Source organism: Solanum dulcamara, chromosome 2, assembly GCF_947179165.1.
Source record: "Solanum dulcamara chromosome 2, daSolDulc1.2, whole genome shotgun sequence".
Taxonomy (NCBI): Eukaryota; Viridiplantae; Streptophyta; class Magnoliopsida; order Solanales; family Solanaceae; genus Solanum; species Solanum dulcamara.
Window position 1 is genome coordinate 17,619,016 of NC_077238.1, and position 24,546 is coordinate 17,643,561.

The window sequence follows — 24,546 nt, forward strand, 5'->3', positions numbered from 1 at the left end:
CAACTAGATATATATTTGTTAAGTGCATTCAAACAGCATGGCTGTGCTATTTCACCTATTGCTTTTGATTTATTTGTTTCTTTTTAATTTTTACAATATGTGATGAATTTTGGGTTATTGGTGTTCAGGTTTCAAGTTTCATTTTGGTGTGAACTCTGAAAGAATATGAGCATGAACGTGTTTATGAATTTGTTGAGAAGCCTGTGATTTTTGCTCCATCTGTTGCCTTCTTGAAGATAAATCCAAGGCTTCTATGTTTCTATTATGCATCTTGGATGGTAGCAGGGTGGATGCAATGTTGTAGCTTTGATCATTATAGCAATGATTTGTGTATTATGTTCAGCCTATTAGTGAACGCCTTTTAGTAATGTATTAATACTAGGAAAATAATCATAATTTTTTTATTAATGTGTACGCTAAATTTATGATATCAATATTTTTTATTAATAATGTGTACTTTTGCCACGGTTTAACCGTTGCTAACTTTGTTCTTAACCATGGCTAATTAAATGTTACCTCGAACATTAAAACTGTGGCTAATTTTACTCGCGACGCCTGATATAGGCATGCTGACAACCGTGGTTAAAGGTCCATGGCAAAGTGTAGTTAGCCACGGTTTTCTTGTCATTTTGCAAAAATTTTACCCGTGGCTAAAACCCTTTTTTGTAGTATAATTCAGAAAAGACAACAGAATTTTAACAAGAAGCCAAAGAGAGCTTGTAGATCAAACGCCACATATTTCTCTATAAAGTTCAAGAATTCAAAGCACTCAAGCATTTAAGTTTAAAAATAAGCTCAAAAACCCTTGAATTCAAGTATAAGTCAAGACCAAATTCAAGTTCAACATCAAACTTACAAGTCCTTAAATTTATATTTGAAAAGACGAATCAGAGAATTCATAGAGATTGTAATGCTCATTCTTGAAATAAAATAAATACGATTGTTGCGATATTTTTCAATCTTGATTATTGTTTTTTCGATGTGAATTTTATTGTCTACTGTCATAATAATAAACTATCAAACTTAGTGTCGTTTATTTTTTAAAAAGTACTACTATAAAATTATTTTTTTAAAAATATTTTTTAATCTAATTTTGGAAAAAAATCTAGTTATGCAATTTAAGCATCCAAGTTACTCATATATAACAGTACTTTGATTTTTCACCGACATAGCAATAGAATTTTTACAAAACATAACAAAATAAAAAAAATTCAAAAATCCAAAAAATATAATAAAGGGATTAAAAAAAACTCACATTTTTGTACTTGGGAAAATCTCTATTTTTTAATCTTCTTCCTAAAATATCTCCCCTCAACATTTTTAGTTCCTGATCTTTCTCCTCTTTTCTAATCATCTTTCTAAAATATCTCCCATGAGTATTTTCTTACAATTTTCTCCCTAAATCAATTTACCAATTTAATCAAATTGAATAAGTAGGTTCTCTATTTCTCCCTCCATCCATTTTTTCTGAAATTTCTCTCTCTTTTCACTCGTCTCTTTCTCCTTTCTTCTCACTTTTTACCATTTATTTTTACCCCATTTTATTTTTCTAAATTTTTCTCTATTCTTTTTTTTTATTTCTCTCTCTTCGTTTATTTTTAAAAAAATATTTTTTACATTATTGTAGGTTGGAACATATAATCAAAAATTAACTTTATCATCAATTAATTATTTTTTTAAAATTTATTTGGTTATAATTTGATTTGATTCATTCATTATGATAAAATTGAATTAAATTAATTTGAACTTGACACCACAGTTAAACTACATTGTACACCATATAAATTAACTTGATGAAACTAAAAAGTTGGTACATACTTGATTAGATTATGGTGTTACCCATTGTATGATTGGAATATATAACTAAAATCAACTTTACCATCAATTATAAATCAATATTTTTTATAATTCTAAACCAACATATTACCAAAATATTAATCATACCATATATCAAAATATATACACTATAATATATCGCAATTTTAAATCAATAAATCACCAATAAATTGAATACATCATCCATCAAAATATATATGCTAAAACATGTCGCAGTTAAAAATCAACAAGTCACCAATTATTGTACTAGATCAGCCACCAAAGTACATTTCTTAATATGTATGACTATTAGTTTTTAACCAACAAATCCATCAATTATTTTTTATTGTTATAGTTATTAATTAATTTGAACTTGACATCAAGGTTATACCACATTGTACACCATGTAAATTAACTTGATATACTTGATTAGATTATGGTGTTATGCATTGTAAGATTGAATAATATAACTAAAATCAACCATACATTCAATTATTAATCAATTTCTTTTATAGTTCTAAGTCAACATACTAGTTTCTAAAGATGAACTTGAAGAAGACAACAATGGAGAAATCAATTTTCTACTAAGTCTTAACACCGAGAAACTAACAAGGAAATTGTAATAGAGAGAATATATTTTTTTTTACATAGATTGAATAAAAAAGGAAGATATTGAATGCGGATTATCAAAGTTAGAAGAAAGAGATTTTTTTTTCATAAATTGAATAAAAAGGAAGAGAGAGAATAAGATGGAAGGGAAAGAATATACTTTTACATAGGTTAAATAAGAAAAGAAGAGAGAATACGAAATATCATAATTATAGGGAAAAGAGAGAAGACGAGAGGAAAAAATTAATACCATAATTATCATTTCCATTAAATTCACACATAATCCCAAAAAAGAAGGAAAAAATACTGTTAAATAAATTATATAAATAAATTTTGAAAATTAATTTTTTGTTATGTTTGTAATTAAAAAACTAGTTTTATAATTAAAAAGGAGTATATACATATATTGTTAATTAAGTTCTTAAATAGTATATACTTGTAATTCAAAGTTTAATTTTTTAACTCTTAAATATGAAATCGGACAGACAGTTTATGCAATGTGCTATCTAATTACATTTTTTCTTACACACCATATGATGCATATCAATCAGGGGCGAATTTATGTATTAAATTTGGGTCATGAAAATTTGTGGTTATCTGACTAAATTTGATATATTACTTATATAATTATTAATTAAAAAATATATTGAATATAAAGGTGGCGGAACCATTCTCAAAATGAGTATCGTTCACTGGTTTGAGGACTTAGTTTCAATCTTTGGATATCCGGTTTGAATCCAACCAGCACAATTGGCCCTTTCTTTTTTTATATTAATTAAAAACACATTTTTTTAAAAAATACGTTTTTCTTCCCAACAATATTTTTCTTTCCTCTTCAAAGCTCCAACTTCAACTCATTGAGAATCTAGAGAAATTATAATTGTCAACGGCTCAAGGCCTAAGGTAATTTTAGATTACGATTTCTCTTTTTATTAAACAAACCAACAAAATTAATTTTTTTTTAAAATACATGACTTTAATTTAAGGATTTTCATAAAAAAATAATTCTTGTCATTACTTTTAATATGAAAATCATCAAGAGCTAATGGATTGGTTATCTTAAACTTACATATTTTGCGAATGTAAGAAATATGTTCCTTTATTTATTATTAATTTTGAAGGGTGTGATTTCCTTATTTTTTTAATGTGAAAGGACCAAAGGAGTATGATTCCTCTTCTTTATTATGAATTTGTGGTCTCTTGTTTATTATAAATTTCATCTCAGGATAAAATTGGATCAAACTTGGTCTCTTGCTTATTTACTTGTAAAGTTGATATTGATTTTGCCTGTTGCTACAAGTGTGGAAAGAACATTCTCCTCACTGAAGCTCATAGCATTGGTGAAGAATTTTTGAATGGTTGTTTAGTTTGTAAGATAGAGCATAAGATATTTGTAACTGTAAGTAATAATGCTATTATGGATTGTTTCCAAAATATGAAGTCTCGTTGAGTACAATTGTAAATTGATAATATTTTTTGTGATAATGTAATTTATTATCTTTTGCTTGTCAAGTTATTGTCATTATAAATTTTTAGATCTTATCTTTAAAAGTAATGGTGCACCCGTTTTATCGGACTCCTAGATTTGCCTCCGGTGCCAATATAAGTTGTATTCTATTACTATGCCTATCTTATGAATATGCAATGCCTGCTAAGTAGATGCTAGGCAGATGCACTTACAGCCAGTGTGCCTCCGTCACCTATCTTTAGTTGGTGATGGTTGCAAACTGTTTACAGTTTATCTATATGCATTATTAATTAAGACTATAGTTAATAAACTATCAAACTAGTCGTTTCTTTTTGTATTTAAAAATTTCTTACTTAATTACTTTATGACTGGAATTTTATTTTATTTTTTAAAAAATAAGCTGTTAGCCATGACCAACTTTATAAAAACTAGTTGTTTAAGTTTGAAATTTGTTAAATTTGTGTTGATTTATTAAATTTATGTAGACTTGTATCACATTATCATCTTTTTATAATTTTAATGCTTAAATACTTAAGTAATCCTCTCCCGTCCCCTGAACTTTGTTGGACGGGACAGGAGGGGTTTAATTTGTCCTGCACTGTCCCTGTTACTCTTATATAAGAGGAAGGCTGCTCAAAAATCAAAATGCTCCATGTGTTGAAAGTGATAGTCCAAAGAAGGTTCTAATTTCAAAATAAATTAGACGCGTATACTACCATATAAGAAGCCTTGGTAGAATTGATTCAACCGTGAATTTACGTGTTTTTTTTTTGTTGATGAATTCTAGACATACTAAAAAAGATTAATTAGGATATGAGATCACGTGAGAGTGTATTTTGGGTGCTTGGATCCTTAAAGAAATATGTTTTTAATTATTTGAAAGATAAGTAGTACACGGCAATGGAAAAGGGCATGAAATATCTTTCCGAAATTCAAAGTTAAATGCAATATACATAGCGTACTGATTTTCTTTTAAAGATACAACTCGATAAAAACAAATTGAATTCCTGTGAACAAGTAGGCATGTTGAGGGAATAAAGCTAGGAGCATTTTTCAATGCCTAAGCTAAGTTATGATAATCGTGAAATAATTTATATGATATATACCCCATTTAATTACTTTTTCTATAGTGTGGAATGAGATGCCTTTCCTATCTAATTAGAATCCTCTAGTACTCTTGATCTGCCCAAAACTCTATAAATTTACGTCACTCAACATCACATTATCACCAAGAAAAAACTTGACATTTTTTTTGTCTAATTGTTGTGTAGTAGTTGACATCAATATTATTCAAAATGGTTCTCCAAAATAAACTTGGATTGAACAAGCATCAACATACTCTCACGAGCAAAACTACTATGCTGATAGCAGCCACGGCCAAATGATGAGGCCTTCGGGTTATTGTTCAACTATGCCATTTTCTCAGTCCACTCTCAATAATCACATGATGATGGGCCAAGGTGTCCACACTCAATACCATGATGGACATTATGGACATGGATATGGCAACTATGGTAGCCATGGCCATTATGGGAGTCATGGGCACATGCCACATGATTCAACCAACTTTTCAAGCAGCACCACCATGGTCCATAGTGATGGTGGCTATGGTAGTAGGATGCAACAATCTTCCCACGCCAATATGTCGTCCATGGCCATGGGACATCATGGTTATGGTGGAAACCACCCTGTTAACTATAGTCAGAGCCAGAAGTTTAACTGGGCTTTCAAGAATATGGGTGAATAAATCAACATAATTTTGATAATGTTATTAAAGTATGTGTGCTTTGGTAGTGGCTTTTTGGCGATAGCACGAAGGTCTCCTACCTAAATAAGTAATGTACTAAACAATCTTCTGATATAAGTCTTATATTGTTATGTTTAAGACAGCTATTATAAGGCTTTTATTTACTATTGTTAAGATCGGCAATCCAAAACCTAATCCATAATGCTGTTATCAAATCTTTGACTCATTCACTTTCAAAACGGTCTAGCATTCATGATATTTATCATAAGTCACATTCTCTTCAAAGAATGAATTAGTTAATTATTTGTATGTGCTTCATAAACTTATATTATAAACTCATTGTCATGCTGATCTTGGGCACATTTATAAGCCCATGCACTATGTTTGGCCATTGTTGTATGGCATTCTGAGAAGTTATTGAAGCCAAATGACGTATTTTGGATGGAATATCAAGCAAGTGTGCAATAAGGTATGAGTTCCAACATATGCAGGAAGTTTGCAAAGCAAAAGGAGGGAAAAATGGTCTTGGAGCTATAGTGGCGCGATGCGCTACTGCAGCGTCAAAACCTGCACAGATTCTAGTGGCGCGACGCGCCAAGATGTAAACTACTGAGGCATGTTTTGGGCGCGATAGTGGCGCGATGCCCCACTGCAGCGCCAAGCGAAATTCTTCAGAAATACTCTGGGCGCGATAATGACGTGATGCCCCACTGCAGCGCCATCAACTTTCCAATTATTTATTATTCTGCCCTTCAATAATTGAAAGAAAAGAGCACTTTAAATAGTTGGGTGTGCTAGGGCAACATGGAGAGACGTTTTTTGGGAGGCGGAAAAGGAAGAGAAGAAAGAAGAAAGAAGAAGAGAAGCACAAAAACATCTTAGGTTCCTTTCTTCCTTTATTGTATTTTAATGTGTATGGAATTAATTCCTTGGTGTTGTTATTTACATATGAGTAGCTAAACACCCAAATTCTGGGGCTATAGCTACAAAACATGGTTTAATAACATTTAAACTTGGTGGAAGATGGGTTGTTGATTCTAATTACTCCTCCAGTCTTGTGGTTATGATTTTGATGTTTGGCCAACATTAAGATATATGTGTTGTTTATCTTGCAATCGGAAGAGGACAGGTAGATAGAACAAAGAATGGAAGGAATGTGTTCATACTAATATATGTTAGCGTGATTAGTAGATAGGATGCTTGTGACACATACCTATTTACCACATTTGGTTATGATAAAGGATGATAGTTAAATGCGTTTTTATTATTTCATACCCATCACCGCTCAACGATGTAGTTAGGTTGGCAATGAAGATAGGCAATTATAGGTCGGAAAACCATAATTGGATTATTAACCCTTTTTATCAGTAATTAAATAGCCCATCGGAAACTATGATTGAATAATAGTAAACTTGATTTCACGTTATGCTATAGCCCTGGAATCTCTTAAAGCCTGATTAATAAACATAACTATTGCATTGTCTTCACTTCGAGAAAGTTTTTTTATACTTCCAAAAATCAGTAACAAACAATCTTAAACTCTTTGCATAACTATAATTAGTGTAGGCATTTGAAAGAAACTGTTTGCCTTATCAAGGTCCCTGTGGGTTCGATATCTGGCTTGAAAGAGCTGCTTTACTACTTGAGAGACTACGTACACTTGTGTGTGCAATTGTAGCCACAACAAGTTTTTGGTGCTGTTGCCGGGGACCTTAGAAATTAGGCAAATTGACTTTCTATGTTGATTGTGCAAGCGTTAACAACTTGGTCTTAGCTGTGAATTTTAGCTGGTAACTTAAACATTATACTGGACAGATACAAAGAGCTTGTAGATCCGTTATCCGACCCTGAACGATTCTTTCAGCGGAAAAGGTGAACAGCGGCTTCGCAAAACTTAATACATAAACTAAATCTGGCAGAAAATCACGATTTAGAAGGAGAGGTCTTGCCGGAGGAGTTCCCTGCAGCCATGGCAGCCAGGATAGTACGTGATGTGGCAGTCCCACTCACTGCAAATGTCACCTCCAGCATTCAGAAACTGCCAGCTGGAGGGAGATTTGAATTAAAACAGAACATGGTGCAATTGTTGCACTCTAATGGACAGTTCACAGGATTGCCTCATGAAGATCTTCAAGTTCACATCCAAAATTTTTTGGAGATCAGCGACACTTACACGCTAATTGGGGTATCTCCTGATTATGTGAGACTAACATTGTTCCCTTTTTCTTTGATAGGAGAAGCCAAGAGATGGTTGAAGTCGGAACCACCAAATTCAATCACTTCATGGAATGATTTGGCCCGCAAGTTTCTTATAAGGTTCTTCCCTTCGGGGAAGACGGCTAAGTTGAGGGCTGAAATTTTGAGCTTCAAGCAAAAGTTGGGAGAAAATTTGTACTAATCATGGGACAGATTTAAATCATTACTCAATAGTTGCCCTCATCATTATCAAGCTAACGAAGTGTTGGTCCATACCTTCATAGAAGGGTTGGAACCCAACACCAAAATTCTTCTTGATTCAGCTGCAGGTGGGAAAGCCTTGGAGAAAACATATGATGAGTTATACACATTGTTAAATCGCATATCCCAAGGAAATCCGGAGTGGAACAGAGGAAATGCTAGATCTGTCACCCAAAAACAAGCAGGCATGTTAGAGGTTGATGCAGTAACTGCATTGACAACACAAATTGCAGCAATGCAAAATATGATGACAACACATTTCAACACGCTAGCAAAAGGACAGTAGCAGGCTTTAGTGAGCATGGTTCAACAACAACATATGTGGTGCGAAGTATGTGGAAGAAGTGAGCATGTGGCCGAATATTGTGGAGCAAATCCAAAATCAATAAATTTTGTAGGTAATGCACCTAAGGGTGTTGGCAACCAAAACTATGGAAATACTTACAACCCAAATTGGAGAAACCATCCTAACTTCTCATGGGGTGGAAATCAACAAAATCATCATCAAGGGCAAACTCAATACAGACCACAAGGAGGTGGACACCAATACAATAATCGGGAAGCATGAGTGTTGAGGACATGTTGAAACAAATCATGACAGACCAAGCCAAGCTAGCTTCCGATGTTTGACAAAATCAATTGGCTACCCAAAATTTAGAGAAACAGCTTGGGCAATTGGCAAATGCACATAGTTCTCACCAATAGGGGGGCTTACCAGGTAACACTGATCCCAATCCCAAACAGGTGAATATCGTGAGTACTCGCAGTGGTCGCCCACTTACTGAATTAGCTCCCAAAGCACAATCGGCAGAGGAAAAAGGCAAAGAGGAAGTCGGGCAAGAAGGTGAACCTAGCGGTTCAAAAGCAATAGAGGAACCAAAGAAAAAACCTCCTTCTCCATTTCCCCAAAAATTTAAAAAGAAGAAAGAAGAGGAGTGTTTTGCAAAGTTTATAGATTTGTTGAAACAAGTGTAAATTAATTTGCCTTTGATTGATGTTTTACAGGGAATCCTAAAGTATGCTTAATTCGTCAAGGATATTGTGGCCAATAAAAGCAAGTTAGCTGAATTTGCAACTGTGGCACTCACTGAAGAGTGTAGTTCAAGAATCTTGAACAAAAGCAAGCTTCCAGCCAAACTAAAAGATCCAGGTAGTTTCACGGTGTAGGTAACCATCGGTAAATATAGTAATGCAAGAGGTCTCTGTGATCTGGGTGCTAGTATCAACTTAATGCCTAGATCCATGCTTAAGAAACTAGGCCTGGGAGAACTTAAAGTAACAACTATTTTGTTACAGTTAGCGAATCGTTCTGTAGCTAGACCTGATGGTATCATTGAAGATGTTTTGGTACAAGTAGGATCCCTCATCTTTCCTGTTGATTTTGTCGTTTTAGATTTTGAGCCGGACCCTGATGTTTCTTTTATCTTAGAACACCCGTTCTTAGCAACAGGCGGGGCACTAATTGATGTGGCTGCAGGTAGATTGACTATGAGAGCACATGATAAAGTGGAAGTGTTCGATGTATATCATGCACTGAAATTGCCTGCAATTTATGAGGAGCTGTCTGCTGTAACCATCATTAATAAAGAAATATCAGCTCAATGTACTACCTCAAATGATCCGTTGGCGAAAGTCATAATGGGTCAAGATATTGAAGAGGACATGGAAGATAAAGAGCTAGCAAGTGTGCTTGATATGCCAAATATTAGCATGTGGAAGAGGAATGTAGAACCCTTGAACAGAGAATTGGGTCCTTCACCCAAGCCTTCTCTCGAGGAAGCCAATAAATTGGAGTTAAAAAACTGCCAGCACATCTCAGGTATGTTTTTCTTGGAATAAATAACACTTTACCTGTAATCCTTTCATCTGCTTTGTCTGAGGCACAGGTCATAGCAGCATTGGAGGTACTAAAGAGGCACAAAAAGGCCATTGGGTGGCAAATGGCTGATCTTTATAGCATCAGCCCCGCTTTATGCATGCACAAAATTTTCATGGAAGAAGGACATAAGGCTAGTGCACAACCACAATGCCAGTTGAACCCCATCATGAAAGAGGTTATGAAAAAAGAGATAATTAAGTGGCTAGATGCAGGCATAATATACCCAATTTCTGATAGTAAGTGGGTAAGCCCAGTTCAGTGTGTACCAAAGAAAGGGGGAATGACTGTGATAACCAATGAAAAAAACGAGTTAATACCTACAAGAACAGTGACTGGGTGGCGCATATGCATGAACTACAAAAAGTTGAATGATGTAACAAGAAAAGATCACTATCCTGTGCCGTTCATTGACCAAATGCTTGATAGGTTAGCAGGCCAAGAATACTACTGTTTCTTAGACGGATATTCAGGTTACAATCAAATCACCATCGCACCAGAGGATCAAGAAAAGACAATATTCACATGCCCTTACGGGACCTACGCATTCAAGCGTATGCCATTTGGCCTTTGCAATGCTCCTGCCATTTTTCATAGGGGTATGATTGCAATATTTCATGATATGGTGGAAGAGTTTGTAGAGGTTTTCATGGATGACGTTTCAGTTTTCGGAGAGTCTTTTGATCTTTGCTTAAAAAATCTAGAGAAAGTACTTGCAAGGTGTAAAAAAACAAACCTTGTCTTAAACTGGGAGAAGTGTCATTTCTTGATAAAAAAGGGTATTGTGTTGGGACATAAAGTGTCAAAAGATGGGTTGGAAGTGGACAAAGCAAAAATTGAAGTGATTGAGAAACTTCCTCTACCAATCTCAGTAAAAGGAGTTCGCAGTTTTTTAGGTCATGCCGGATTCTACCGGCGTTTCATTAAAGATTTTTCAAAGATAGCCAAACCAATGTGTGGGTTGCTCGAAAAAGAGGAAAAATTTGTTTTTGATGATGAATGTTTTCAGGCATTTGAACTCTTGAAGAAAAAGCTGATTGAAGCCCCTATCCTACTAGCTCCTAACTGGGAGTTACCTTTTGTGCTGATGTGTGACGCAAGCGACACAATAATGGGTGCAGTTCTGGGACAAAACAAGGAGAAAATTTTTCATTCCATTTATTACACAAGCAAAACTCTTGACTCTGCTCAAGCCAATTACACGGTCACGGAGAAGGAAATACTGGCGTTGGTCTATGCGTTTGATAAATTCCGCTCTTACTTGGTAGGTACAAAAGTGATTGTTTTTACTGACCATGCAGCTCTTAGGTACCTATTCAACAAAAAGGATGCCAAGCCAAGGCTCATCAGATGGATTCTGTTGTTACAAGAATTCGATATTGAAATCAAAGATAGGAGGGGATGCGAAAATCAAATAGCAGACCATCTATCTAGATTAGAGGGTTCGCCCTATGTGGTTGAGCAGGAGCCGATAAAGGAGGAATTTCCGGATGAGTAACTGCTGGAAATAGAGGTACAAGATCTCCCATGGTACGCAGATATTATGAACTACCTTGTTAGTGGAGTGTTCCCTCCTGATGCTACCTCACAACAAAAGAAAAAGCTTATGCATGATTCTCACCTCTACATATGGGATGAGCCTTATTTATTCAAGCGAGGTGTTGATCGAATGGTGAGAAGGTGTGTGCCAGAAGCAGAGGTACACCAAGTATTGGTTGCATGCCACTCATCACCATATGACGGCCATCATGGAGGAGAGCGCACTGCACATAAGGTACTTCAATCGGGTTTCTTTTGGCCTACGTTGTTTAAGGACCCCGCAGGTTATGTGAAGAACTATGACCAATGTCAAAGAACGGGCACCATATCACGAAGACATGAAATGCCTTTGAACAACATTCTAGAGGTTGAAATCTTCGATGTATAGGGAATGGACTTCATGGGTCCTTTTCCGCCCTCATGTGGAAATCAATATATATTAGTGGCAGTGGATTACGTGTCCAAATGGGTTGAAGCCGTGGCCCTTCCTACAAATGATTCGAAAGTGGTGAGCAAGTTTTTGAAAAAGCACATCTTCACTCGATTTGGCACTCCTAGGGCAATTATCAGTGATGGAGGGTCACACTTTATAAATCAAACAGTAAAGAATTTCTTGGCTAAGTATGGGGTGAGGCATAAAATTGCTACAACATATCATCCTCAAACCAGTGGGCAAGTTGAGGTCCTTCCCTTTTTTCGGAAGAAAGGTGGGATCCGGACAAAATCGATGAAACGGAAGAAATCTCTCGTGCTTAAGACAAGCACTCCAAAGTCTTCATTACATAAACATCCATGTATCAAATTCCGCCATTTCTCACAAAAAAAACTTCCCCCATCGCATCATTAACCGGTGTAGGATTCAAGATCAGGTCCAGGATTTGAGTCAAATCGACCTTCCCTCTCATCTCAGGGTGAGGCAAGGAATTGTTTCAAATGTGAGTTCTTCAATATCTCGGCTGCTCAAGAAGTTTGACTAGTTGCTCCTCCGACCCGGAGTGGATTCTAGGGGAAGGGCAGAGCCTCACCTTGCAGTAGGAAGGTGTTCGTTGTTGTAGATTGAGACGCCCACCTTTCGGTCCGGGGCTGCAGTTTTCTCTTTCTGTCAGAAAATGAGCTTCGCTTCTGGCAAAACATCGGGAGGGAGTGCTACTGCTTCCTTAATTCATCAATTCCCAACAAAGAGGTAAAACTGTTATTACAAAAGAATGTGAATGCTCAAAGGAAAGATTGGTCGGAAAAATTAGATGAAGCTCTTTGGGCATACCGAACAACATACAAAACACCCATTGGAACCTCCCCATACCAAATGGTATTCGATAAAGCGTGCCACCTACCAGTGGAGTTAGAACATCAAGCTTACTGGGCAATCAAGAAGCTTAATTTGAATCCAGAGCTAGCAGGCCGGAAGAGGTTGAATAATGTGCACGAGTTGGAAGAGTTTAGGCTCCATGCTTATGAAAATTCCAAGCTCTAAAAGGAGAAAACAAAGCTATGGCATGACAAGCACATCATCACTCGCACTTTCAAACCTGGGAAAAAGGTACTCCTCTTCAATTCTAGACTCAAGCTCTTCCCTGGAAAATTGCGATCCAAATGGAGTGGACCTTTTGAGGTAGTGCGTACAATGTCACATGGAGCTGTGGAATACAATGAAAACGTCTACATTCTTGGTAAACAGACAAAGAGTAAAAAATTACTTTGGTGAAGATGTTAACCGGGAAGAGGAAGCCATTGAACTGGAAAATGAGTGAGGCAACACCTGGGTCGTGCCACGATGGAAAATAAGGCGCTACACGGGAGGCAACCCGTGATGTGTATCGTAACTTAGGACTTATAGTTTGTAATTTTATTTTTTATTTTTTTTCTTTTAAAAAATAAAAACAAAAAAAAAATAATAAAAAAAATAGAGTTTGATGTTGCAATTATATGTATATATATATATATATATATATATATTGCGTCGAGCCACGACTAAAAATAAGGCGTTGGTGGGAGGCAACCCACCCAGTTGTTTATATAATTGTGAAAATTTCATGTGCAGAACAACAGGTAGCAGTGTAGAACAAGCTGGAGTTTGGAGAAGCATAGGAAGAACAAAATAGCTCTTGGCGCTACACTGGCGCGATGCGCCATTGCAGCGTCAAAACCTGCACAGATTCTAGTGGCGCGACGCGCCCAGGAGGCAAACTACTGAGGTATGTTTTGGGTGCAATAGTGGCACGATGCGCCACTGCAGCGCCATGACGAAATTCTTCAGAAATTCATTGTGGAGCTACACTGGCGTGATGCGCCACTACATCGCCACTAGCAGGGTCGGGCGAAAAGCCTAAATATCAGGTTTAAAACAGACCAAAACCCCTAAAACCCTCAATTACCTAAATTGCCTCCATTATTTTCCTCCTCCACTAGCTGACCCTAAAAACTCCCACAACCCTTCCCTTTCAACTTCCCATCTAATTTCTAAAACTCCCAAAACTTTTCCCCTTCAACTTCCACTCTAATTTCTACTATAAATAACCTTCCTCCACACACATATTATACCACAAAATATTTACCTCACCAAACCATCACTAAATCTTCTTTCTCTCCTCTTTGAACTTTTCCAAACAACCACATTACTAAGAATCCAATTTCTTTCTTCCAAATTACCCTGCTCATCTCTAATGGCATCTAAAAGAAAACAAGTGGCTCAAGGAGTTGGCAGCAAGAGGTCCCGAAAAACTGGGACTTCTTCAACCACTGGACAAACAAGCTCAGGGATACTACCGCATCGATTTGGTAGGCAAGCAGTGGAGCAGTATGTACTAGATTGGTTTGACTCCCAGAAAGAGGCTAAATACATGGGAGATGAATATGTGAATGAAGGAAAGCTACAGACGGAGTTTCCCCGAATTCACGAGATGGTCTACAATCTGGGTCTTCAATTCATTTTTGAAGACCAAGGTGAGTGCAATTTAACTCTTGTCCATGAATTTTATGCAAATTGGAACACTGATCAGTCAAGTACCAATAGGGTAGAGGTTCGGGGTAAAGTTATTCGCTTTTCAACTAGAAGTTTGAATGAGTGTTTGGGGACACCACATTGTAATTTTAATGAATTTATAGATATGAAAGAATAACCACCATACAGAGATATTCGTCATACTCTTTGTGGTACTAACTCCATTGCACGATGGGAGAGGGCAAAAGACACCGATAAGCACAGTATGCTGCATTATTCACATTTGAATAGTGAAGCCAAGGTATGGTTGAAAATCATGTGCAGTGTCTTATTGCCATGTAATCATGTGTGAGAAGTGACTAGGGAAAGGGTTGTCCTAGTTTACCGTTTGATGAAGGGGTTACAGGTAAATGCAGGGTCAGTGATCCATCGCAATATGCTTAAATTCAGAAACAATAAGAGGTGGCATTTCTGTTATGGAAGCATAATAACCTGAATGTTGAGGGCTCAAGGAGTTGAGGAATAAAGTCATAATCTAAGTACACCAAGGGTGCCGCATTTGATTTGTAAGGTGGTTGATGTGACCAAAACAAGGAGTCATGAAGCAGCACAGGGGACAAATGTTATCGGCTGTAGAATGACAAGCTCGCGACAAAAGTTGGATGGGTCGCATGTTTGGAATGGCAGAATTACAATTGCGTATTGGTGGTCGTCCGACAACGGGCGATGAGATGACAGAATTGGCAGAGCGCTATCCTCTTACGGATAGTGCTATGCATATGTGCAGGGTAGGGCCAGCTTTTTAAGAGCCTCTGGATGATGATGAACCCACCATGGAAGAGGTGGGAGAAGACGAGGAAGATGAAGAACCAGAGGATACGGCTACCACTGCTCTTATGGTGGTAGATAACACAGCCATCATAACTGGAGAAGATGATGACTGAGCTATGCAGGGAGTTCTTTCTTTCACTCTTAAAACTATGCATTGTTATAGAGCACTGGGGACAGTGCTTTGTTTAAGTGTGGGGTGGGAGTTGGAATTGATCATTGTACCTTTGTAGAAGCTTTATTTTAGTGCATTTTTTTTGGGTTTCTTGGTAGTTGTTTTCGGTTCTTTAGCTAAGGTCAGTCCCTTTTGAACCATACAAAAATAAATGTGTTTCAGTCTGTTGGTATGGAAAATGTCTGACTAGGCTATGCATGTGAGGGAAGGCATGTTATGAAATGAAATGACTAGTTTAAGACACTTAAATTCTTGTATTTGACTCAGGTGATGCATGCTTAATTTTAATTCATATGATTGTGTAGTTGGCATTCAATAGTTATCATCCTTCAATTGTATATGTGCTATATGTGAGTGAGGATTGTATGTATTCAGTGCAGACATATCGAGAGCTAGAACTTGCCCGGGGTATATGCGAAACAAAATAAAGATTGTATAGTTTAGGAAAGAAACTAGGCATTTCTTAGATAGCCTTGGTTATTTTCCCTTGCTTTATACTAAACCCAAGCTTTCAATACTCTCTTATCCCTATTAAGCCTCACTTTGCAGTTTAAAAAAAAAAAAAAAAAATATATATATATATATAAAATGGTGAGATGGGTGATGTATTGAAGTGTTTAAGAAAGGTACCAAATAATGATTCTTACCGTCCCACCATTTTAAATCACAACCTATGAAGACCTATGCAATCCTAAAACTATTGCATTCTTGTATTAGTAGAGCAAAACACGAAGGGCAAGCCTATGGAAATCCTTGTGTCGCACATGAAGTTGTTTGAGAGAGTGAGTGATTTTTTGTTTTCGCAATATACACACAAAGCTACTCTAGTGCTTGGGGGTATTTCGATGTAGTGAGATGCACATGTTAAATTGTAAGGATTTGATAATCTATAGAATGTCCAATTAAATAATACATATGGGTTTACTATGTTATAGAGTCAATTCTTGAGTTTAAGAGGTGTTGAACTAGTTAAGATGATTGAACATGTGTAGCCAGGTACTCAAGGTATATCTGAGATAGATTGCCTTATGTTCATGCTAGAATCAACGTCTACGCTCAATTCAGGTGTTTATTCGAGGACGAACAAAAGTCTAAGTGGGGGGTGGTGATCTAGGGCACATTTATAAGCCCATGCACTATGTTTGGCCATTGTTGTATGGCATTCTGAGAAGTTATTGAAGCCAAATGACGTATTTTGGATGGAATATCAAGCAAGTGTGCAATAAGGTATGAGTTCCAGCATATGCAGGAAGTTTGCAAAGCAAAAGGCAAGAAAAATGGTCTTGGCGCTATAGTGGCGCGATGCGCCACTGCAGCGTCAAAACCTGCATAGATTCTAGTGGTGCGATGCGCCAAGATGCAAACTACTGAGGCATGTTTTGGGCACGATAGTGGCGCGATTCCCCACTGCAGCACCAAGCAAAATTCTTCAGAAATACTCTGGGCGCGATAATGGCGTGATGCCCCACTGCAGCGCCATCAACTTTCCAATTATTTATTATTTTACCCTTCAATAATTGAAAGAAAAGAGCACTTTAAATAGTTGGGTGTGCTAGGGCAACATGGAGAGATGTTTTTTAGGAGGTGGAAAAGGAAGAGAAGAAAGAAGAAAGAAGAAAGAAGAAAGAAGAAAGAAGAAAGAAGAAAGAAGAAGAGAAGCACTAAAACATCTTAGGTTCCTTTCTTCCTTTATTGTATTTTAATGTGTATGGAATTAATTCCTTGGTGTTGTTATTTACATATGAGTAGCTAAACACCCAAATTCTGGGGCTATAGCTACGAAACATGGTTTAATAGCATTTAAACTTGGTGGAAGATGGGTTGTTGATTCTAATTACTCTTCCAGTCTTGTGGTTATGATTTTGATGTTTGGACAGCATTAAGATATATATGTTGTTTATCTTGAAATCGGAAGAGGACAGGTAGATAGAATAAAGAATGAAAGGAATGTGTTCATACTAATATATGTTAGCGTGATTAGTAGATAGGATGTTTGTGACACATACCTATTTACCACATTTGGTTATGATAAAGGATGATAGTTAAATGCATTTTTATTGTTTCATACCCATCACCGCTCAACGATGTAGTTAGGTTGGCAATAAAGATAGGCAATTATAGGTCGGAAAACCATAATTGGATTATTAACCCTTTTTATTAGTAATTAAATAGCCCATCGGAAATTAAGATTGAATAATAGTAAACTTGATTTCACGTTATGCTATAGCCCTGGAATCTCTTAAAGCCTGATTAATATACATAACTATTGCATTGTCTTTGTCACGACCCAAGCCTAGGGCCTAGACGTGACATGGCGAATGAGGAACCCGAAAGTACCTCAAACAAGCCTCTTAGCATTCTTTTAGCCTTTCATAGGTAATGATGATAAATAGACAAACGGAAATCATAATAATAAATCTTCAACTTACATATGTCCAACAATACCTCTAACTATTAGATTTAATGGGGCTAAGACAAGTTCCTAGCCCACCCTCAATCATAATAGAAGAAATGCCATAATAAAATATCTTAACATATCATAAGCTAGAAAGACAAAGGAGTATTGTTCCCGGAACATGGGAACTCACCAAAAGTAGTCTTCGATGGAATATCAACTAGCCACGTGGAGGAGAACGAGGAGGAGCACCGATCCCTACATGGTGATATCATGTAGGCAAAAGAGTATGCGTTAGTACTTTGAATGTACTAAGTATGTAAGGATGCATGAACATTGAGAAAATATTATAACATTTATGTAATATGGAACATAATGTAATACATGCATAATAAATCATATGGATATCCTTTAAAACATTCATTTTGTGGGAAGCTAACCATAACCGACATTTAAGACCATGCGAGCTATTACATGGAATCCAACATAACCCCCTACGTTGGCCGGGGAGACTACTTGCCGGGTAGAACTCCGTCAACTTCATTCATTTCTTTAACTTTAACTTTAAGGGCTATTTATGGATCCATTAGCCTAAGCCTACAAGGGCTCCTATGTTGGCACATAGTTAATGAGACAAGGGGTTGCTACTAGGATTCCCTTACCGAATCCCACCTCAATGCCTCATTCGGTGCTAACTCAATCCCACGGAATAGTTTAATACTTCAAAATATTTATAGCATATAACTTGAGAATTCAAACATCATATTCGGTAGAATAGCTCATTAAAACATTTGATAATTCAAATATGCAAGAATTGTCCTTATTGCATAAAGAATCCATCATTCATATCATTTCATCATTCTTTCATTTCATAAGACTCCCTTTTTGATCATAGATATTGCTTTCATAAACATTTATTTGGAGTCAAAGCTTTCAAGTTAAACTTTATTAAAAACATAGTAAAACTAGGTGGGATCAAATCACTTCAACTTGCAAATATGTATGTAAATGAATATATATAAATACTTTAAAATTCATTAATTAAAAATCATGCTTTAAACAACCCACCATGAATTTCAAGAACCTTTAAATACATAAATAGAGGAATTACTTGCAAACTATCAATTCATATATATGAAATTATGTTGCATCAAAATAGATCAATAATCATTAATTTAACCATAATTCATACTATTAAGTAAAAATAAGAATTAGTATAAGAAAATATTACTTGAAATCAAGAGACTTAATTGAAAGAGTTTTTGGACTATATGAATGGAATAACTCATGGGTAAACACCAACATAACTTAGAGTAAAGCTTAAAGAAAATAACTATAATTTATCATATAATCAAAATAATTTAGACATGAGATTGGAAGGAATACTCTCATTGAAACCTTACATACCTGGAAACCGAAGCTTTAGTTGGTACCGGAAGACTTAATGAACACTCTTGAGTCCTAGCTTCTCTCCTTGCCGGAACGTTTTGTGTACTACCCGGAATATATGAATCACCGGAATAGTATTTCTTCACTACTAAGAACTAAAACTATATTTGAGAATGTGTATAGAGAGAAGATTTGCTTGAGAAAGCTTGATGAATAAAATGAGGAAATAAGGTGGGTATTTATAGGTGGAAAAGATGACCTAACAATAAATAAAATAATTATAAATAAAAATCTGAAAATTTAGTGGAATATATTGATGTCATGGATGATGTTAAATGGAGGACAATTTATGTCATGAGTGATGTCAAATGTATCTAGATCTTTCTATGGTAGGTGAAATGAGTTATCTTTGACAGAATACTCTTTTTGGAAGCTGCGTTTGAATAAGATAAATTCCTTATTAGGATTTGGTGTCTTCATAAGAATTGTAGATATGGAAGTCTAGTTTCATATCGTTCAAGAATCAACCAATTTGGATAAACCTACAGTGAGATATGATTTTTCTTCTATAAACACTCATTTCCGTAACAGCATCCTACCTTACAAAGATTAATTTATTTGACCTACTTAACCTCCGAATCTTAAAATATGGTCTTCATAAAAGTTGTAGGTAATGATCTTGTGGTTACTCAGAAATTTGAATCACTCAATTTGGATATTTCTATGAAAAGTTATGACCAAAATACAGAGGCTATATCATGTTTAGGCAAAAATTGAAACATCGTATACAACGTTTTTAGGGGATATTACATTATCTCCCCCTTGGGAACATTCGTCCTCGAATGAGAAAAGACTTAGATTGAGTAGAGTAGAGTATTAACAAACAACCTATCATTAATGCAACAGTGTAATTTAAAATATCGTTTAAAAAAAATATTTCATAATTTTGCAAGCATGTGACAAGAAAAGTTGAGATGTAAGGATTTCAAGTAATTGAGCAAGGACAACTTAATACCTTAGGTTTGGGTAGAGGGGAAAAGATGAGGGTATCTCTTAATCATATCCGCTTCCGCTTCCCATGTTGCACTTTCTATTTGTTGATTCCTCCAAAGGACTTTAACAGATGCAATTTCTTTGTTCCTCAATCTCTTAACTTGCCGGTCCAAAATTTCCACAGGAACTTCTTCATAGGTCAAGTTTTCTTCAATATTCACTACTGCCATAGGTACAATGGAACTAGAATCACCCACATGTTTTTTCAACATAGACACGTGAAACACCGGATGAACCATGGCCATTTCCAATGGTAATTCCAACTCATATGCAACCTTACCAACACGTCTCACGATTCTATAAGGCCCTACATATCTAGGGCTCAATTTCCCTTTCTTACCAAATCGAACCACACCTTTCATGGGTGAAACCTTCAGATACACCCAATCATCCACATTAAACTCAAGATCCCTTCTTCTAGTGTCAGAATAGGACTTTTGACGACTTTGAGCCGTCTTCAACCTTTCTCTAATGATCTTCACCTTCTCTAAAGCATCAAGTACCAAATCGGGGCCCAACAAGGTCATCTCACCTACTTCGAACCAACCTACCGGTGATCTACATCGTCTCCCATACAAAGCCTCAAACGGTGCCATCTCAATACTTGAGTGGTAACTATTATTATAGGCAAACTCGATGAGAGGTAGATGATCATCCCAATTCCCTTTAAACTCCAACACACAAGCCCTTAACATATCCTCTAGTGTTTGAATCGTCCTTTCGGCTTGCCCATCCGTTTGAGGATGGAATGATGTGCTCAACTTTACCTTAGTACCGAGGCCTTTTTGAAATGATCTCCAGAAGTGAGAAGTGAATTGGGTACCACGATCCGAAATAATGGATAATGGCACACCATGCAACCTCACCAACTCCCGAATATACAACTTGGCATAGTCTTCGGCACTATAGGAAGTTTTAACCGGTAAGAAGTGAGCTGACTTAGTCATTCTATCAATAATTACCCAAATCGAGTCATGACGTTTCCGGGTATGAGGCAAACCCACTACAAAATCCATATTCACATTTTCCCATTTCCAAGTTGGGATTTCAATGTCTTGGGCTAGGCCACCCGGTCTTTGATGTTCAGCCTTCACTTGTTGACAATTTGTACATTCGGACACAAACCTTGCTATGTCCTTTTTCATGCCACCCCACCAATACAACAACTTTAAGTCTCGGTATATTTTTGTTGAACCGGGATGAATGGAGTATCTAGAATTATGAGCCTCCATCAAGATCAAACTCCTTAGGCCATCAACATCTGGAACACATATCCGACCTTGGTAGTATAGAACCCCATCTCCCCCTTGGGAAAAGACTTCTATCTTCTTTTCCTTTACCAACTTCTTTAACTCGATAAACTTTGGGTCAAGATCTTGCTTTGATTTAACATCCACCACCAAAGAGGATTCAGAACTATTTTGAACAACCATACCCCCATCATTAGTACTACCCAACTTCACCCCTAATCTAGCCAATCGGTGAACATCTTTCACCAACTCCCTCTTCCTTTCATCCACATGGGCCACACTCCCCATAGATATTCTACTAAGTGCATCAGCAACCACATTGGCTTTACCCGGATGATAGTGCACACTCATGTCATAGTCCTTAAGGAGTTCTAGCCACCTCCTTTGCCTTAGATTAAGGTCCTTTTGGGTAAACACATATTGAAGACTCTTATGATCAGTATAGACATCCACATGCACCCCATAGAGGTAATGCCTCCAAATCTTCAAAGCAAAAACAACAGCCGCCAATTCAAGGTCATGGGTAGGGTAGTTGCGCTCATGCACCTTTAATTGCCTAGAAGCATAGGCTATTACCTTGCCCTTTTGCATTAAGACACAACCTAAACCAATCTTTGAAGCATCACAATAAACTACAAACCCTTCTAATCCTTCTGGGAGAGTCAAAATAGGAGCAGAGGTAAGTCGATCTTTTAAGGTCTGGAAACTCTTCTCACACTCATCTGTCCATATAAATTTGGATTTCTTTTGGGTCAATTTTGTCATAGGAGATGAGATGGAAGAAAAGCCTTTGACGAACCGTCTATAGTACCCGGCTAGACCTAAGAAGCTCCTAATGTCTGAAGGAGATAATGGTCTAGGCCAATTTTTGACTGCCTCTATTTTCTTAGGATCAACCTTGATTCCATCACCGGACACTACGTGACCAAGAAATGCTACCTCCTTTAACCAAAATTCACACTTACTAAATTTTGCAAATAATTCTTTATCCCTCAATGTTTGAAGCATAACTCTCAAGTGATTTTTATGTTCTTCCTCACCCCGAGAGTAAATTAAAATATCATCAATGAAGACTACTACAAAGGTATCAAGGTAAGGTTTGAACACCCTATTCATCAAGTCCATAAACACCGCCGGTGCATTCGTCAACCCAAAACTCATCACCACAAACTCATAGTGACCATACCTTGTTCGGAAGGCTGTTTTGGGAATATCACACTCCCTTACCCGTAGTTGGTGGTAGCCGGACCGAAGGTCGATCTTGGAGAAGTGACTTGCCCCTTGTAATTGATCAAACAAGTCATCTATTCTAGGGAGTGGGTACTTGTTCTTAATGGTCATCTTATTTAATTGCCGATAGTCTATGCACATTCGAAGTGAACCATCCTTCTTTCTTACAAATAGAACGGGAGCACCCCATGGCGAAATACTTGGTCTTATGAACCCCTTCTCTAACAAGTCCTTTAATTGTTCCTTTAGCTCTTTCAATTCTGCTGGGGCCATGCGGTAAGGAGGAATAGAGATAGGTTGGGTATCGGGGAGGATATCAATACCAAAATCAACTTCCCTTTCGGGAGGGACACCGGGAAGGTCATCAGGAAAGACATCGGGGAATTCATTGACTATAGGAACTGACTCAAGAGAAGGACTTTTGGAGTTGACATCCCTAACCCTCACAATATGGTAAATACATCCCTTAGAAATCATTTTGCGAGCCTTAAGATAAGAAATAAACTGACCCTTAACCACCGAATCACGACCCTGCCATTCAATAACAGGCTCATTTGGAAATTGGAACTTGACTCGACGATTCCTACAATCTATGGAAGCATAAGATGCATGTAACCAATCCATCCCAAGAATGACATCGAAATCTATCATATCAAGCTCAATGAGATCACAAGGAATAACTTTATGCAAGATAGACACAAGGCAACCCCTATAGACCTTTCTAGCAATAACTGACTCACCAACGGGGGTAGACACCAAATAAGGCTCTAATAACATTTCAGGTAAAACATCAAATCTATTAGCAAGGAATGGAGTAACAAAAGATAAATTTGCACCCGGATCTAATAGTACATACATATCAAAAGAAAAGACCTTTAACATACCGGTAATGACATTGGGTGCATCCTCAACCTCTTGTCTCCCATGCAAGGCATAAAAGCGGTTGGTGCGTTGGACACCTCCTTGGACTTGTTGACCATGAGCAATTTGGCCTTGAGTCCTACCACCACCATCTCTACAATCCTTAGCATGGTGGCCCAGCTTGCCACACTTAAAGCATGCATTGGAGCCAGCTAAGCATTCCCCTTTGTGAGTCCTTCCACACTTCTTGCAAGCAGGGAAAGTTTGAGTAGCAACATTCTCTCTGGGAATCATTGGTTTACCACTCTTGTCCTTGTTGAACCTTGGAGGAGGAGTATTGGTGGAACCTTGCCCCATAAATCGTTGCCCACCTTGGCCTTTGCCATTGTTACCATAATCGGACCTTTGAGGGTTAAACCCTCCACCATCCACTCTAGCCTTCTTGAACCCCCTTGATCTCTCTCTAAGCTTCTCTTCTTCAATTTGTTCTGCGTAAGTCATTAACCGAGAGATATCCATCTCCTTGATCAACATGGCCGTTTTGCACTCCTTGGACACCAATCTTGAGACATCGGAAATAAACTTGCTCATTCTAGCTCTTGGGTCAGAGACCATGAAGGGAGCATACTTTGACAACTTAGTGAATTTGAGAGCATACTCCCTCACACTCATACTTCCTTGACGGAGGTTGATGAACTCTTGGATTTTGGCCTCCCTTAGCTCCAATGGGAAGAAGCGGTCTAGGAAGGCACCTTTGAACTCTTCCCATCCTATCGACCCTATTTCTTCATCCCTCTCAACAATCCATTGTTCGTACCACACTCGAGCCACACCTTTGAGTTGATAGGCCACTAGCTCGGCCTTCTCATTTGGTGGCACACCCATGATAGCCACAATCCGGTATACCTCATTA

At 37.2% G+C, this 24,546-nt stretch overlaps 1 pseudogene; it reads left to right on the plus strand.

Moving 5' to 3' along the window:
• Positions 1–5,132: 5,132 nt before the first annotated feature.
• LOC129875735 (uncharacterized) lies at positions 5,133–6,660 on the plus strand (annotated as a pseudogene).
• The last annotated feature ends 17,886 nt before the right edge of the window (positions 6,661–24,546 follow it).